Here is a 14,963-nt window from a genome sequence, read left to right on the forward strand (position 1 = left end):
TAATGCAGAATACATAGAACTATAAGGCCATAAGGTTCATCTGAATACAATCATGTGGGTGAAAATACCCAAAACAACTCAATCTAAATGTAAATCTGAACATAAATATGAAAGCCTCTAAACTATCTGAATAAGGAGTTGAAGGAACATGTCTCAAACTAACTCTATTAAACTGAATTGAAGAAATAAATAAATGTATCCAATCATATTGTCCTTGAATCAATGAGGACTCACTGTGTCTCTGCACCTGGAATGCTGCCGCTACTGCTGGGCTAGAGCTTGTGTCTTGGAACCTATGGTGTAACATGAAAAGAAAGAACTATAGCGCAAATGCATCAGTACAATTGGAGTACTGAGTGCACGAGGAAGGTAGGTTAAACATAAAAGGTTTTATGCATGAACAACACTGATTGACTAATATTAACGTGGGAGTGCAAATACATATATATAGAAACTGGAACCATGAATACATGATAGCATGACCTGTAAGCTAGTACATGGTTTACTGATAACTGTCATGACTGATACTGAAACTGATAACATGGGCGACTGTATCTGACAGTCCTATATATACTGAAATCTGAAGAACGGCCTGAGTTCTTTTACTGATACTGATACTAAAACTGTGGGAAGTAGTGTTTAATCGACATGCCCCATGTATGCCATTATGGCTAAGCTGGGGCCAATCTCTGCCTCGACTAGAGGGGTGTCAATACCATGCCACGGGTTAGGACAGTCTGTGAGTGACACTTATCTGGAGGGTACTCAATGAGAATGGTGGGAACCCTAAACTGACGGGTTAAGCCACCTCATCAACCCTAATCTGATGGGTTAAGATGTCTCAACCTACGCTAGCTACGTAGTTCTAGAACATAAGGATGACTACTAAGAATCACACCCTAAACTGGCGGGTGAGTTCCCATCCTTGGGTTCACTTAGTGCTAACCTCTACTCCTATCTGGAGGGACTGGACATAAATAATTGACTGTGCATGACTTAATCTTACTGAATTCCATTGAATGGTAAAATGTTACTGATATCTGACAACTGACTAAGATCATAAGGTTTTCATGTGTCACATGACTGACTGAAGTATATGGAATCATAGCTTGAGTTTAGATATCGTGAAACATGACATAGATCTAGGCATACAACTATAGTTTTTGGGTACAAGTACCCTCAGGACTCGATGGAAGGAAACTGACACACATGACTGACTTGATCATAAGAGTAGAGTCCATAATTTATAATATAATAAGTAGGGATCTCATACTAAGAATGGTTATCAACAATGTATTGCATGGAAAGGATTTCATATCACATGGAAGTACTTGCACAATCTTAATATCATGTTCATTGCATAATCATATTGGCAACACATATCAATAGCATGGAAGTTCATGTGGATTGCATAGTTATCATACATGTTGTTCATATGTAGGATTTGCAATTAAACATCGCATAATTTCATAAGAATAGTTCATGAGTATTCCAACAATATTTACAAGGCACATTATCAACATAGAAGTCATTGGAACGTAAGGGCATATCATGAATCCTTCACTTAGTCACAATTTAGCTATATTGCATGATTTCTAGTTTCTTAGGAATTTTATCAAACACCTTGCACGCACATCACAAGCATAGGTGAAATCATCAAATTATACATCATGAACAACCAAATTTATATATTTCCAACTCATATGATATCATGAAATTCAAAAAAACATATAAATATTCCATCTTGGGAATTACCCAATATCAACAACATGATCATCAACACCCAACAATATAGAAATCATACTTTATAATGAAAAGAGGGTTTTTGAGCTTTATGGATGAAAGGGATCCATAGATCAACTCACGCATACCTTAGACGGAAGGTTCTTGATGATAGATGGAGGAATTTTCTTGAAATCGGATCTTCAAGCTTAGTTACGCAACCCTAGTTGTTTTTCTCTTTTAGTGCTCTTGGATGATAAGATTTGAGATGATAATAGGGTTGAAATATGTTTAGAAGCTATATATTTCGTAGGGTTAAGTTTAGGGACGTGTAAGGAATGTTAAAAGACTTAATTACCCTTAAAATAACTCAAAACAGAGTGTTTTTGGCACATGGAACTGACTTAGGCGGCGCCCAAGTGATTGCCTAAGCTAGGTTGGGTGGTGCCTAACCAATCTCCTATGCTTGGGTTGGGTGGCGCCTAACCAATCGCCTATCCTTACTGTCTCTCACGAAAATGGGCATAACTTTTCGTTCGGGTATTAGATTAAGGCAAAATTGGTATCGTTGGAAAGCTAATTCGATTCATTACAATTTGATGGGTATAAATCATCCAAAATACCACATTAACATAGAGTTATACTTGTTCAAAGATGACCCTTGAAAAAGCGAATACTAAAACTTGATGGATTCAAAAACTCTTAGCTTTTATTACCTTAAGTGACTCATATGAACATTCTTAATTCATCATAAGCTATTCTATCACTAGGATATTCATTGTATGTCATTTACTTAAGTATGAGTCACAGGATAGGAGATTTCATATGTAGGAATACTTATTCACTTCCTAGCTTAGAAACATGCGGGGTATTACATTTTCTTACCAATAAAAGGTGGTATACTTGGAAGGAAAAATAGATGCCGACACTTATGTTATTGGTTCTTCTAGTGAGCAGAGAATTGTAGATGATATAGTATCTCAAGAAGTTGTGCAACTAAGGATGGAAATTGGGCTTTTGACTAAGCAATTTGTACATATGAATTCCAAGAAGATGAAAGTTTTGGACGCATAACATAAAGCACATATTATATATGATTTTGATATTGAAGAGGAGGCAAAGTATCTGGATAAAGAGTTGGCAAGTTTTTGACCCAAGGGCCAAGGGTCTTGTAAATACACTTGGAACTCAAGGCAAAGCAACCAAGGTCAAAACTATTATGGGGACAAATATAGGGATTAGAGCAGAGAGAGATGGTGACTAGAGGCATAAGGATGATTATAAGGAGAAGATTAATGCATATGTTCCACTAAGGAATCATGACACAGAGTCAAGGATGGAGGCATTGCTCACTAAAATGGTAAAAGGGTCAGAAAATCAAGAAAATTTCCTTAAGGAGGTTAAGGTTGACATTTTAGGTTTGAGTCAAAAAGTGGAATTGCATGCTACTGTTATCAAGCATATTGAGCAACAATTTTGTCAAATGTCAGTGACCTTGAATCAGCATCATCCGGACACTCTTTTGATATTATGCAAAATTCAAGGAATAAAATTCACTATTTGGAAATCACCACTCGGAGTGGTAAGGCTACCATTGACATTTCTATTCTTGTAATTGATTAGGTTCAAGATAAGGTAATGGATATTGATGATGCACTCAAAGCAGAACCTGAAAAGTTGGTGACTAGTGGAGAGTCATCATAAAAATCAATGTGTTTTGGGAAATGAGATGAGAAGGACAAAGTTAAGGGTAAGGAGGACAACCAGTCTTAAAGCCCATTCCATGACCTCCCCCACTTTTTCTTCATAGGTTGAAACAGAAAAAGAAAGAAAGAAAATATAAGAAGTTTATTGCTATGCTAAAGGAGTGGAGAGTGAACATCCCTTTTCTTGAAGATCTTGAGCATATGCCTGGCTATGTAAAATTTATGAAGAATTTGGAAAAAAATAATAGAAATTTCATCTATGAGGATATTGGTGATTTGTATCATTATAGTGCGATTATATCTCGATCACTTGTGCTAACGAAAAGTGACCTCAGTGCCTTCATAATTCCTTGTATTATCAGGTCATCTAGATTTGCCAGAGTATTGTGTGACTTAGGTGTAAGCATTAACTTGATGTTACTGGCAGTGTTCATACAGTTAGGCGTAAGACCTCCCAAACTAACGATGATGCGGTTATTGATGTAGATTATATTGTGAAAAAATGTGTGGGCATATAGTTTGCTATTTTGGTAAATGTGGTAAAGTTCATCTTGCCTACCAACTTTGTTGTCTTAGATTGTAAAGTTGATTTTGGGATACCCATAATTTTAGGGAGACCATTTTTGTCCACAGGTAGAATATTGGTGGATATGGAAAGAGGTGATCTTAAGCCCAGGCTGAATGATAAGGAAGTCACATTCAATGTTCATAGACCATGAAGTAGCTAACTGACATGAGAGTGGTTTTGATAATAAGCTATGTTGATAACATTAGATGCCAACCCTTTTTCATACCTTGATGAAGTTTGAGTATTCAAGGTACCCACGTCGTGCCGTGAAGTTAAATCAAATGCTGCTTAGGAGGCAACCCAATGAATCTTGTATTTTTACATTTTTGATAATTCATATTAGTGGGACTGAAGTATAATCTACGTGCCTAAGGTGTCACCGGTATGTTCCAAACAATCTTGCTTTGTAGTGGCTAATTGTATTGGGGACAAATCAAGTATATTTGATAAGGTGGGGCTACTTGTGGGTCTAGATGTCCTCCTAGGATTTTTGTTGCCATGTGTTGCGTACAAGAGCATATGCAAGTTTACGTAGCCCATCAAGGAGTAAAATAGACTTAGGTAAGCCAAGTATTGATCCAACATGGACTTGTGTTAAACAACTTTCCAATTCTAGTTATACTACGAGATTAACAAGTGCAAATGTAACATAAAAATATTTGAAAGTTATAAACTAAAAGTAAAGTAAACAATTCAGTAAATTAAAGGTTCTTGGAAACAATGAGGAGAAACCCAGTGTTAATGAAATATGAACAATCATATAAGCTATGTAACATTATTGGTTAGGTTAATTATCTTTTTGGTTGTTGGTCCGCATGGTCGATATTATGACTATGTCCTTACGAACCTCTAATAAATTATCTAACTTAGCCCCATAACTACATCACTGAGAGGGGCTGCAAGAACTAAGCTAAATGCATTCATATTTCATCTAATAATTAAACCGAATAGGCAACTCAGGTTTATTCCTATTCTAAATTCATGTCATAACATCATTCAGTTAAGATTACGATTCTACTCAATCTATCCCATATTCTATCCAATCATTCCTCCTTTCAACTCAAGATAGGAATAATCATGTATTCAAAAGGTTGTGAATCCTTAAAATAGTTAAACCAAGGAGCAATAAACAACCAATTATGATAATTAAACAAAACCAAGTTAATACACAATAGGAGTACTCACGTTCTTGGCCTTAACCCTAAAAAAGGCCTTTTAGCCACTCATGGACATACACATAATCATAATCGAGGAACCCATGTTAAAATAAAATTAAGCAGAGTGTCACTCCACAGCCCAGTCCGGTCACCCGAATCAGCAGAGTGTCACTTCTAGTGCTCGTATTGGGCAACGCCTAAACAGACTCTATCCTCTTCAGACTCGATATGATCAGGAAAATTCTCCTAATATCATTACTGGTACGTCATAGATTTCCCATGTTCATGTTTACGCTTTGCTAGATCCAGGTGCATCCTTGTCTTTTGTTACTCCTTATATAGAAGGCGATTTTGGAATCAGTCCCTAAATTTTAGTAGAGCCCTTTTCAGTCTCTACCCTAGTGGGTAAAACCATTGTAGCTCGGCGGGTATACAGGAACTACCCGATTATGATATTTCGTAAAGCCACATCAATAGATTTAGTTGAGTTAGAGATGTTTGATTACCGTTACCTCAATAAAGTTATGGTCAAGAACAAGTATCCTCTTCCCAGAATAGATGACTTGTTTGACCAACTACAGGGTGCCAGTTATTTCTCCAAAATAGACCTTAGATTAGGCTACCGTCAGCTCATAGTTAGAGAATATGACATCCCAAAGGCAAATTTCCATACTCGGTATGGTTACTTTGAGTTTCTAGTTATATCCTTTGGTCTTACCAATACCCCAGCCGCTTTTATGGACTTGATGAACCATGTGTTCAAGTAGTACTTGGACATGCTCATCATAGTCTTCATAGATAATATCCTGGTCTATTCCAACACAGAGCATGATCATTCAGACCATCTCATGATTATTCTTCAGACTCTCAGAGATTACCAACTATTTGCCAAATTCATTAAGTGCGAGTTTTGGCTAAGATTAGTAGCATTCCTTGGCCATATTATTTTTGGTGATGTCATTATAGTAGATCCTTACAAGACCTAAGCAGTAAGAAACTAGCCTCGCTCTGTCTTTCCATCAGATATCAAGAGTTTCTTGGGATTGGCTGGCTATTACAGATGGTTTGTCGAGGGATTTTATTCTATTTCATCCCCCATGTATAGATTAAGTCAAAAAAAGGTCAAGTTTCTGTGGTTAGATCCTTATGAGAAGAGTTTTCAAGAGTTGAAGACTCGACTCACCTCAGCTCCAGTTCTAGCTCTTCCAGATGGTTTAGATGGTTTCGTAGTCTATTGTGATGCATCCAGAGTGGGTTTAGGTTGTATCCTCATGCATCATGGTAAGGTCATACCCTACACCTCCAGATAGTTAAAGCCCCATGAGAAGAATTATCCTACTCATGATCTTGAGTTAGCAGCCGTAGTATTTACCTTGAAGATTTGGAGGCATTATCTAAATGGAATTTATGTAGATGTCTTCATATAGCATAAGAGTCTCCATTATGTCTTTTCTCAGAAATATCTCAATCTTCATTAGAGAAGGGGGTTAGAGCTTTTTAAATATTATGAAATAAGTGTCCTTTAACATCCGGGCAAGGACAACCTTGTGGCCGACGCTCTCAGTAGACTCTCCATGGGTAGTTTTTTCTCATGTTAAGGATAGCAAAAAGAAGATAGCTCTGGAAATCCATCAGTTCACCAGACTAGGTGCTCACTTAGTCAACTTTTCAGAGGGTGGTATATGTGTTCAGAGTAGTTTAGAGTCATCTCTAGTTTCCGAGGTGAAAGAAAATCAAGATAGGGATCCTAGCCTTGTCAAGCTAAAAGAGTCAGTTCAAAATTAAAGAGTAGAGGTTTTCTCCTAAGGGGAAGATAGGGTTCTTCGTTGTTAGGGTCGTATGTGCGTTCCAGGTGTAGATGACTTAAAGCAATGGATTTTTCCAGAATATCATGGTGCACGATACTCTATTAATCCAGAGGCCACTAAGATATACCGCGACCTATGGGAAATCTATTGGTGGAGTAGGATGAAGAGAGATGTTGTAGAGTTTATGGCTAAGTGCTTTATGTGTCACCAAGTTAAGATAGAGCATAATAATCCTATTAGACCCATGCAGGAGTTCACCATTCCTACTTGGAAATAGGAAGAAGTGAATATGGACTTCGTGATGGGTTTTTCTCGAAATCGTCATCAGTATGATTCAGTTTGGGTTATTGTAGATGGGATGACTAAGTCAGCTCATTTCCTTCTAGTTCATACCTCTTATTTAGCCGAGGACTACACCAAACTCTATATTAGGGAGTTGTTCCGATTACACGGTGTTCCATTGTCTATTATTTAAGACAGAGGTACCCAGTTCACCTCTCACTTATGGAAAGCATTCTAAAAGGGTGTTGGTACCCAAGTCCATCTCAGTACAACCTTTCATCCTCTGAAAGATGGTCAAGTAGAAATGACCATTTGGACTCTTGAAGATATTCTAAGGGCGTGTGCAATTGATTTCAAGGGAAGTTGGGTTGACCACTTCCCTTTGATTGAGTTTGAATACAACAATTGTTATTATTCCAATATTAAAATGGCTCCATTCGAGGCTCTCTATGGCAAGAGGTGTAGATCTCCAAATGGTTGGTTTGAAGTTAGTGAGGCCTCAGTCATAGGTCCTAACTTGGTTTTCGATGCCTTAAAGAAAGTTCATTTGATCAAAGAGAGACTCTGGGCTGCTCAGAGCTAACGTAAGTCTTATGCTGATATTCATAGAAGGGATCTGGATTTTGAGGTCGATGACTATGTATATCTTAAGATCTCTCCCATAAAGGGAGTGAAGAGGTTCGGCAAGAAAGGGAAACTCAGTCCCCGCTATGTCGGTCCCTTCAGGATATTTGTTGTTTAGGAAAGGTATCTTATGAGCTCGAATTGCCTTCAGATTTTGCCTTAATTTATTTGATCTTCCATGTATCATTGCTCAAGAAGTGCGTAGGTTATCCAGTAGTTGTAGTCCCTATTTAGAGCATTGATGTTCAGAACAGTCTCTCTTGTAAAGAGATTTCAGTTAAAATCTTAGACTATCAGACTCGTCGATTGAGGAACAAAGAGGTCCCTCTAGTTAAGGTTCTTGGAAGAAATCAGTCCATCAAGGAAGCTATTTAGGAAGTAAAAGCAGATATGCGTACTAAGTATCCTTACCTCTTTTGCGCCGATTCAGATCAAGTTCAAGGTAACAGTTATCCTTAAGCTTATTCAGTTTCATATTTATGTTCGCATTATAAATGTGGTATCTACTACCATTTCATACTTTGTCATGCATTCATGTATCAATTCAGTTATAAAATCATGCATCACCTATGAATTCTCATCTTCAGAAACTCAGTTTATCAGAACGCTCAGTAACGCATTCATGTACCAGTTAGCCATGCATCAGATGTGAATGAGTTCAATATATTTAGCATGTCAGTCATGAAGTCATGTTTCATCCACTCATTTTCATTTTATATTCATTTATTATTTTCCATCTTTGTCAGTCTCATTCGAGGATGAATGTTCTCAAGGGGAAGATATTGTAATACCCGTGCTTATTTCTAGCTAGAAATTATCTCAAGGATGCTAGTACTTTATTTAAAATACAATACTATTTTTGTACCTATGGTATTTTTGAGATTTCTACTTTCTATCATGTGGAAAATCGAGTTAACTTTCTAATGATACCAATTTTGTCCAAATCCAACACTAGCTAATCGTGCTTTAACATATAACCCTAATTGGAAGGGTGTCGGTACCATTCCATGGGTACTAATACTGGCTATGCAGATCCACTAGTCTTATGTCCCGAAAGACTAGGGAGTAAGTCCTAAACTGGCGGGTGACCCCTAAGAAAGTGTCAGTCTTAAACTAGTAGGTGAGATCTTATAATACTACGATGGCTACATAGTTCTATAACTTTGGGACTGCTACTAAGGACCCTGTCCTAACTGGCGGGTAAGCCCCCATTCCTAGGTTTGCTCGGTGCTTAGTCCAACTCCCAACTGAACTGAACTAAGTTTAACTGAACATTATTTCTGAAAGCGCTCGTCACGGTTATATTAACTAAAAAAATAGTAATATACATGGTTTAACTAAATCGTTACTTGAAATCTAAAATCATATAAAACACGTAGGTATCAAGTGTTCATAACCCACCACACTGAATGATTATAAAAATATAACATCAAATTTGAAATACTATAGTATACAGTCATGGTTCAAAGACCCAAAACATGGACATTTCATCAAACATGTCAGAACCATAAGCTTGAATATGGGAATGTTTTAAACATGAAGAAACAATATGATTACATGGCTAAATTCATAATTTAGGGATTTATCCTAAGATCAATTGAATATGATATGCGAATTGCAACACTTAAAACATGATATGAGTCATTCCACTTGAAAACACTTGTAACCATGGCTTGAAATTGAATTAACATGAGATTTATGGATTTATTTCATCTAAAACATATATAAACTCATAAATTAAACCAAAAGAAGGTTTTTGGGCTCCATGGGTGAAAAACAATCATGGATGAACATCTCACATGACTTAACAATTGAATTTTTGAAGATTTATTATATTGGAAGCTTGAACTATTGATTTCATGTAAATGAAGCTTTAATTTATTCTTGGGGAAGAAGAAGGGTTTTCTTGGGAGCAATTTGAGTGAAAGAGGTAAATAATGCACTTTTGAGGAGCCCCAAATCGTGTTAAGGATGGATTGGGGTTGAGGGAAATGAATTGAGTACTCCTTAGCTTAAGGGCTAATGGGATAGACAGATCATCAAAGGGCAATGCGGGCTCCAAATTAGCAAACTATCCCAGGTAATATGGGCTTTATCCGAGTGGATTAGATAAAGCATCATGGGCTCTATCTTGCAGACTAAACTGGGTATCGAGGGCCCATCTTGGTGGGGATACTATTTTTGTTTCATAAGCACACCCCTATGCCCATCTGAAAATTCTGAAACTTCGTCAAGACATATCTTTAACAACAACTGTAAGACCCTGCAAAATCCTAAGCTTAACTTAGCCCCTAAAAGCTTGCTAGGGGGTCCCAAACTAAGAAAATTCTAGCTAAGTATTCAGACCTAGTATTATTTTAGCCTTCATAAGTTGGTAATGCTATTTCATGACCTCTATGACCTTAAAATGTCAATCTTTAGGTTGATTCATGATCAGGAATATTAGTAGGTGTTTCGGAATGAGTTTTGGATTTTTTGGACCTCCTTTGAACCATATTTAGGAATCCTAAATAGTGTATTGATGTGATCTAAGTGTGGTGCGGCGGCTATTGCGTCAACCAATATTTTCCTTGGCTTCCAATGGCAATTTCTAGTGAACCATATAGACTCGACAAGGCACATTGGTCATCACATTGATGCCAACGACGTGGTACGTCGGCCTGCCTGTCGATGGTACAACTTTCAGTATTTTAAACCCACATCCAGAGGGGTAAATGGGTATTTTACCACCTTATATTAGCCCTCAAAACATATCAGTAAGTCGTCAAAGAGGAAAAATATACTTATTCTCTGTAGAATTTATCAAGAACAAACCCTAGTTCATCACATTCAAGATAAAAACTAAAGGTTTACACCATTATTCTTCAAGAATTTGCCAACTAAGGTATGTTAAGTGTTAATACAAGGGTTTCTTCCACCCTTGGAGTACAAGAAACTCTTTTAAACTTCAAGTAGTTGGAATTTATGACTTCCGTGATTGAAATTAAAGTGTATTTGTGATTACTATTTGACTTAGATTTCTATTTCAAGATTTATTAAAATTTTCATGTGGAATTGGTTATTATTTGTGCAGATTCAGATGAATCCATGTTAAACCCCTTGAAATTATGAAATTGAAAGTGAATCATGATGCCCTCTTATTATGTGCATATACTATGCTCACCAAGTGCTTGATGAATTATTCATGTGAACTAATAAGGGAAAGAAATCATGTCACGCTAGCTTATGAGAAAGTTATACCAGACAACTATTTGATAAAATGTCTCTATAGACATATTATGAAAAGTGTGCATTTTTTGCTACGCAATATCATGTGATGCTTTACTTTTCATGCTATCGAGTCTTGGGAGTATTTAATACCCAGTAATTTAGTTGTTTACCTAGATCCAGTCTCAGATATATAATAATCTCAAGTATGTTATGATCAGTAGTACTCTCAATCATTATAGAACTCAGGAAAAATCAGTAGACTCTGTATCAGTCCAGTCCAGTTAGACAGTATAATTAGTAATAGTCTAGTCAAGCCTAGTATGAACTAGGAAATCAGTTCAGTATCTAATTAGAAATGAGTAGGATTCAACACCGAGTTAACCCACGTATGGGGGAATTCCTGCCAGCAGAGGGTTGGACCCTTAGTAGTAATCCCTGCTTTATAGAACTATGTAGCCAACGTAGGTTGAGATATCTTTCTTCCAGATATAATTAGGGTTGAGACATCTCATTCGGTTCTTCCTACCAGCGAGTGTTGTTGAAAGAATTTCCTATAAGAGATCGTTAAATCACAACTTGTCTTTACCCATGGCACGGTATTGACACCCTTCTAATTGGGGTTAAAGGTTTTACCCTAATTTACTTAGAAGGGGGCATATCAGTTAGATGATTACCTCCCATAGTCTCAGTTTTAGATTTAGTCTTAATGTAGAACTCAATTCAGTTCTATAGGTTCAGGTCTGTCAGATATTGCCACTCAATTTAGTACGGAACTCAGTATAGTTCCACATAATCAAGACTATTAGATACAGTCATTCCGTTATCAGTAATTTAGTATCAGTATACTCAGATATTAGTTAATCAGTATTCAAACTCAGTTTTCAGTGTTATGACGATCTCAGTTACAATTACGTATTCATGCATGTACTCTGATCCAATTATACTCTTGTCATTTAGTTAGTATTGTTCATGTATATGAACCCATGCATTTTAGCCTACCTCACTTAGTATACCAGTTTATTCAAAGTACTGACGCATACTTTTTTCTTATGCTATGATGTTTTATATCACAGGTTCAGACACACGGGCTCCTAAGCACCCTTAGCAGTTTAGATCTTCAACAGCCAGAGTTCATGGTGAGTCCTCATAGTTTGAGAACATGATTATTATTTTAGCATTTCAGTATATTTCAGTAGTCAAAGTTAGTTGAGGACTTGTCCCATCAACTCCATATTTCAGATAGTTTAGAGGCTTTTCAAACTAGAGTATTTTCAGACAGATGTATTAGATTTGGTATTACTATATAACAAATAGATATATTTCATTTTTGAACCTTATGACATAATTTCTACCTTGTTTTCGCATATTTTAGTGTTATTATTATTAAGTATTACAACAGGTACCAGTCATGGGTTAGCTTGTCATTCTTCGGGATTATGAGCACTGTGTATCATCCTAGGTATAAAATTAGGGTATTACAAACTTGGTATCAAATCCTAAGGTTCAATAGAGTCCTAGGAAATATGAAAGTCATATCTAGTAGAATCTTGTGCATGGGTGTGTAGCGCGCCACACTCATGGACAGGAGGCTACGAGATGTTTTAGGAAAAGTTTCCATTCTTTCAGTATTTATATCGTATGAGTGAGCATGAGATCTAGTTAAAATCCCTGTCTAATCTAAATTTCTCTTCTGTTTACAGAACATTTCTCTAAAGAGGACTAAGGAAAGAGGAATGGTAGACCAGCTAGAACCCCAACTCATCTAGCCAGATCCTTTGGACGAGCACATCTCCCATGCTGAGTTCAGAGTAGCTTTTACCACCCTATCTCATTCTATGTTAGCCTATAATGAATGTTAAGTTGTTGTTCCGGCTAACCCAGTGGCCAATACTGTTACTAGCAAGATTTAGGACTTCACCCGAATGAAACCTTTATCTTATACAGGGTCTAAGTCAGATGAGGACCCTTAGGAATTTCTTTATCAGGTGTAGAAAGTTACTAATTTAGTTATATATCAGTTATAGGAAGTGGCTCACATAGTTTAAACAGTGGAAAGAGAAATGAGCCACAGATACAGAGCGCATCGAATGGGAAGAATTTGTAGTTGTATTTCTGGATAGGTTCTTCCCGCTAGAGTAGAAAGAAGTGAAGGTTTTAGAGTTTATAAACCTGAAGTAGGGCAATATGAGAGTACAAGAGTATTCTCTCAAGTTTACTCAGTTAACCAGATATACCCCGCATGTAGTAGCAGATAGCAGAGCAAAGATGAGTAAGTTTGTATCTACAGTATCTAAAAGTATGGTCAAAGAGTGTAGGACAGTGATGTTGATTAAGGAGATAGACATATCTAGGATCATGGTCCATACACAGAAGATAGAGGAGGCTAATAATAAAAAGAGGAAGACGGAGAACAAGAGAGCAAGAATAGGTAGTTTTAACTTCGCTCAGCCTAAGTTAAAGGGTAGGAATCCTTCTCAGTTCCACCCAAAATCCTTAGTTATAGCTCCGTCTTTAGCCAGTGATCCTGTACCAAAATTTAGAGATAGAAATAAAGATAGGGCGCCAGGCCCTAAACCTAAACCCAGGGCAGTGTTAGCAGTGCTCGAACTAATCCTCTATGTCAAAAGTATGGAAAAAAGCACAAGGGTATCTGTAGAGCTGGCAGTGATAAGTGTTTCATATATGGCAAGCTAGGCCACAGGGTCAGATAGTATCCTCAGGTGGGTTCTCAAAGTCAGCATAATTATCCCTCAGCTCAGTCTGGTCACTTAAATCAGCAAGGTGCCTCATCCAGTGCCACCAGTGGGTAGCACCCAAATAGACTCTATTCTTTTAAGTCCCGATAGGATCAAGAAAGTTCACTTGATCTGGTCACTAGTACGTTACAAGTTTTCCATTTACATGTCTATGCCTTGCTAGATCCAGGAGCTTGTTTGTCATTTGTTACTCCATAGATAGCAGTTTATTTTGGGGTCATTCCTAAAATTCTAGTAGAGCCTTTCTCAGTCTCTACACTAGTGGGTAAATCTATCTTAGCCAAGCGAGTATATAGGAATTTCCTAATTATGATATCTCAGAAAGTCACTTCAGCAGACTTAGTCAAATTAGAGATGACCAATTTCGATTTCATTCTCAGTATGGATTGGCTTCATTCCTGCTATGCCTCAGTCGACTACAAAAATTGAATTGCCTAGTTTCTATTTTTGAATGAATCCATCCTAGAGTAGAGGGGTAGTACTTCAGCAATTAGGGGTCAACTTATTTCTTACCTTCGGGAGAGAAAGATGATATCTAAGGGATGTGTTTACCATCTTGTTCGAGTCTAGGACTCTAGTTCATAAACCCCTACTCTTGAATCAGTGTCAGTAGCATGATAATTCCCAGATGTGTTTCTCGAAGATCTTCTCGGAGTTTCTCCCAAAAGGGAAATTGATTTTGAAATGATTTTCTCCCAGATACTCAGCCCATATCTATTCTGCCATACAGAATGGACCCAATAGAACTTATGAAGTTAAAATAACAGTCTAAGGACCTCTTAGATAAGGGATTCATCAGACCCAGTATGTCCACGTAGGGTGCACTAGTTTTATTCGTGCATAAGAAAGATAGTTCTCTCAGAATGTGTATTGATTACCGTTAGCTAAATAAAGTTATGGTTAAAAATAAGTACCCTCTTCCCAGAATCTATGACTTGTTTGACCAACTTCAGGGTGCCAGTTTATCTCTAAGATAGACCTCAGATCAGGCTATTATCAGCTCAGAGTCTTAGAATATGACATTTCAAAAATAGCTTTCAGAACTTAGTATGGTAACTTCGAATTCTTAGTCATGTCCTTTGGTCTTACCAATACCCCAGCAGCTTTCATAGACTTAATGAATCATGTGT

This window comes from Capsicum annuum, chromosome 1 (genome assembly GCF_002878395.1).
Source record: "Capsicum annuum cultivar UCD-10X-F1 chromosome 1, UCD10Xv1.1, whole genome shotgun sequence".
NCBI lineage: Eukaryota > Viridiplantae > Streptophyta > Magnoliopsida > Solanales > Solanaceae > Capsicum > Capsicum annuum.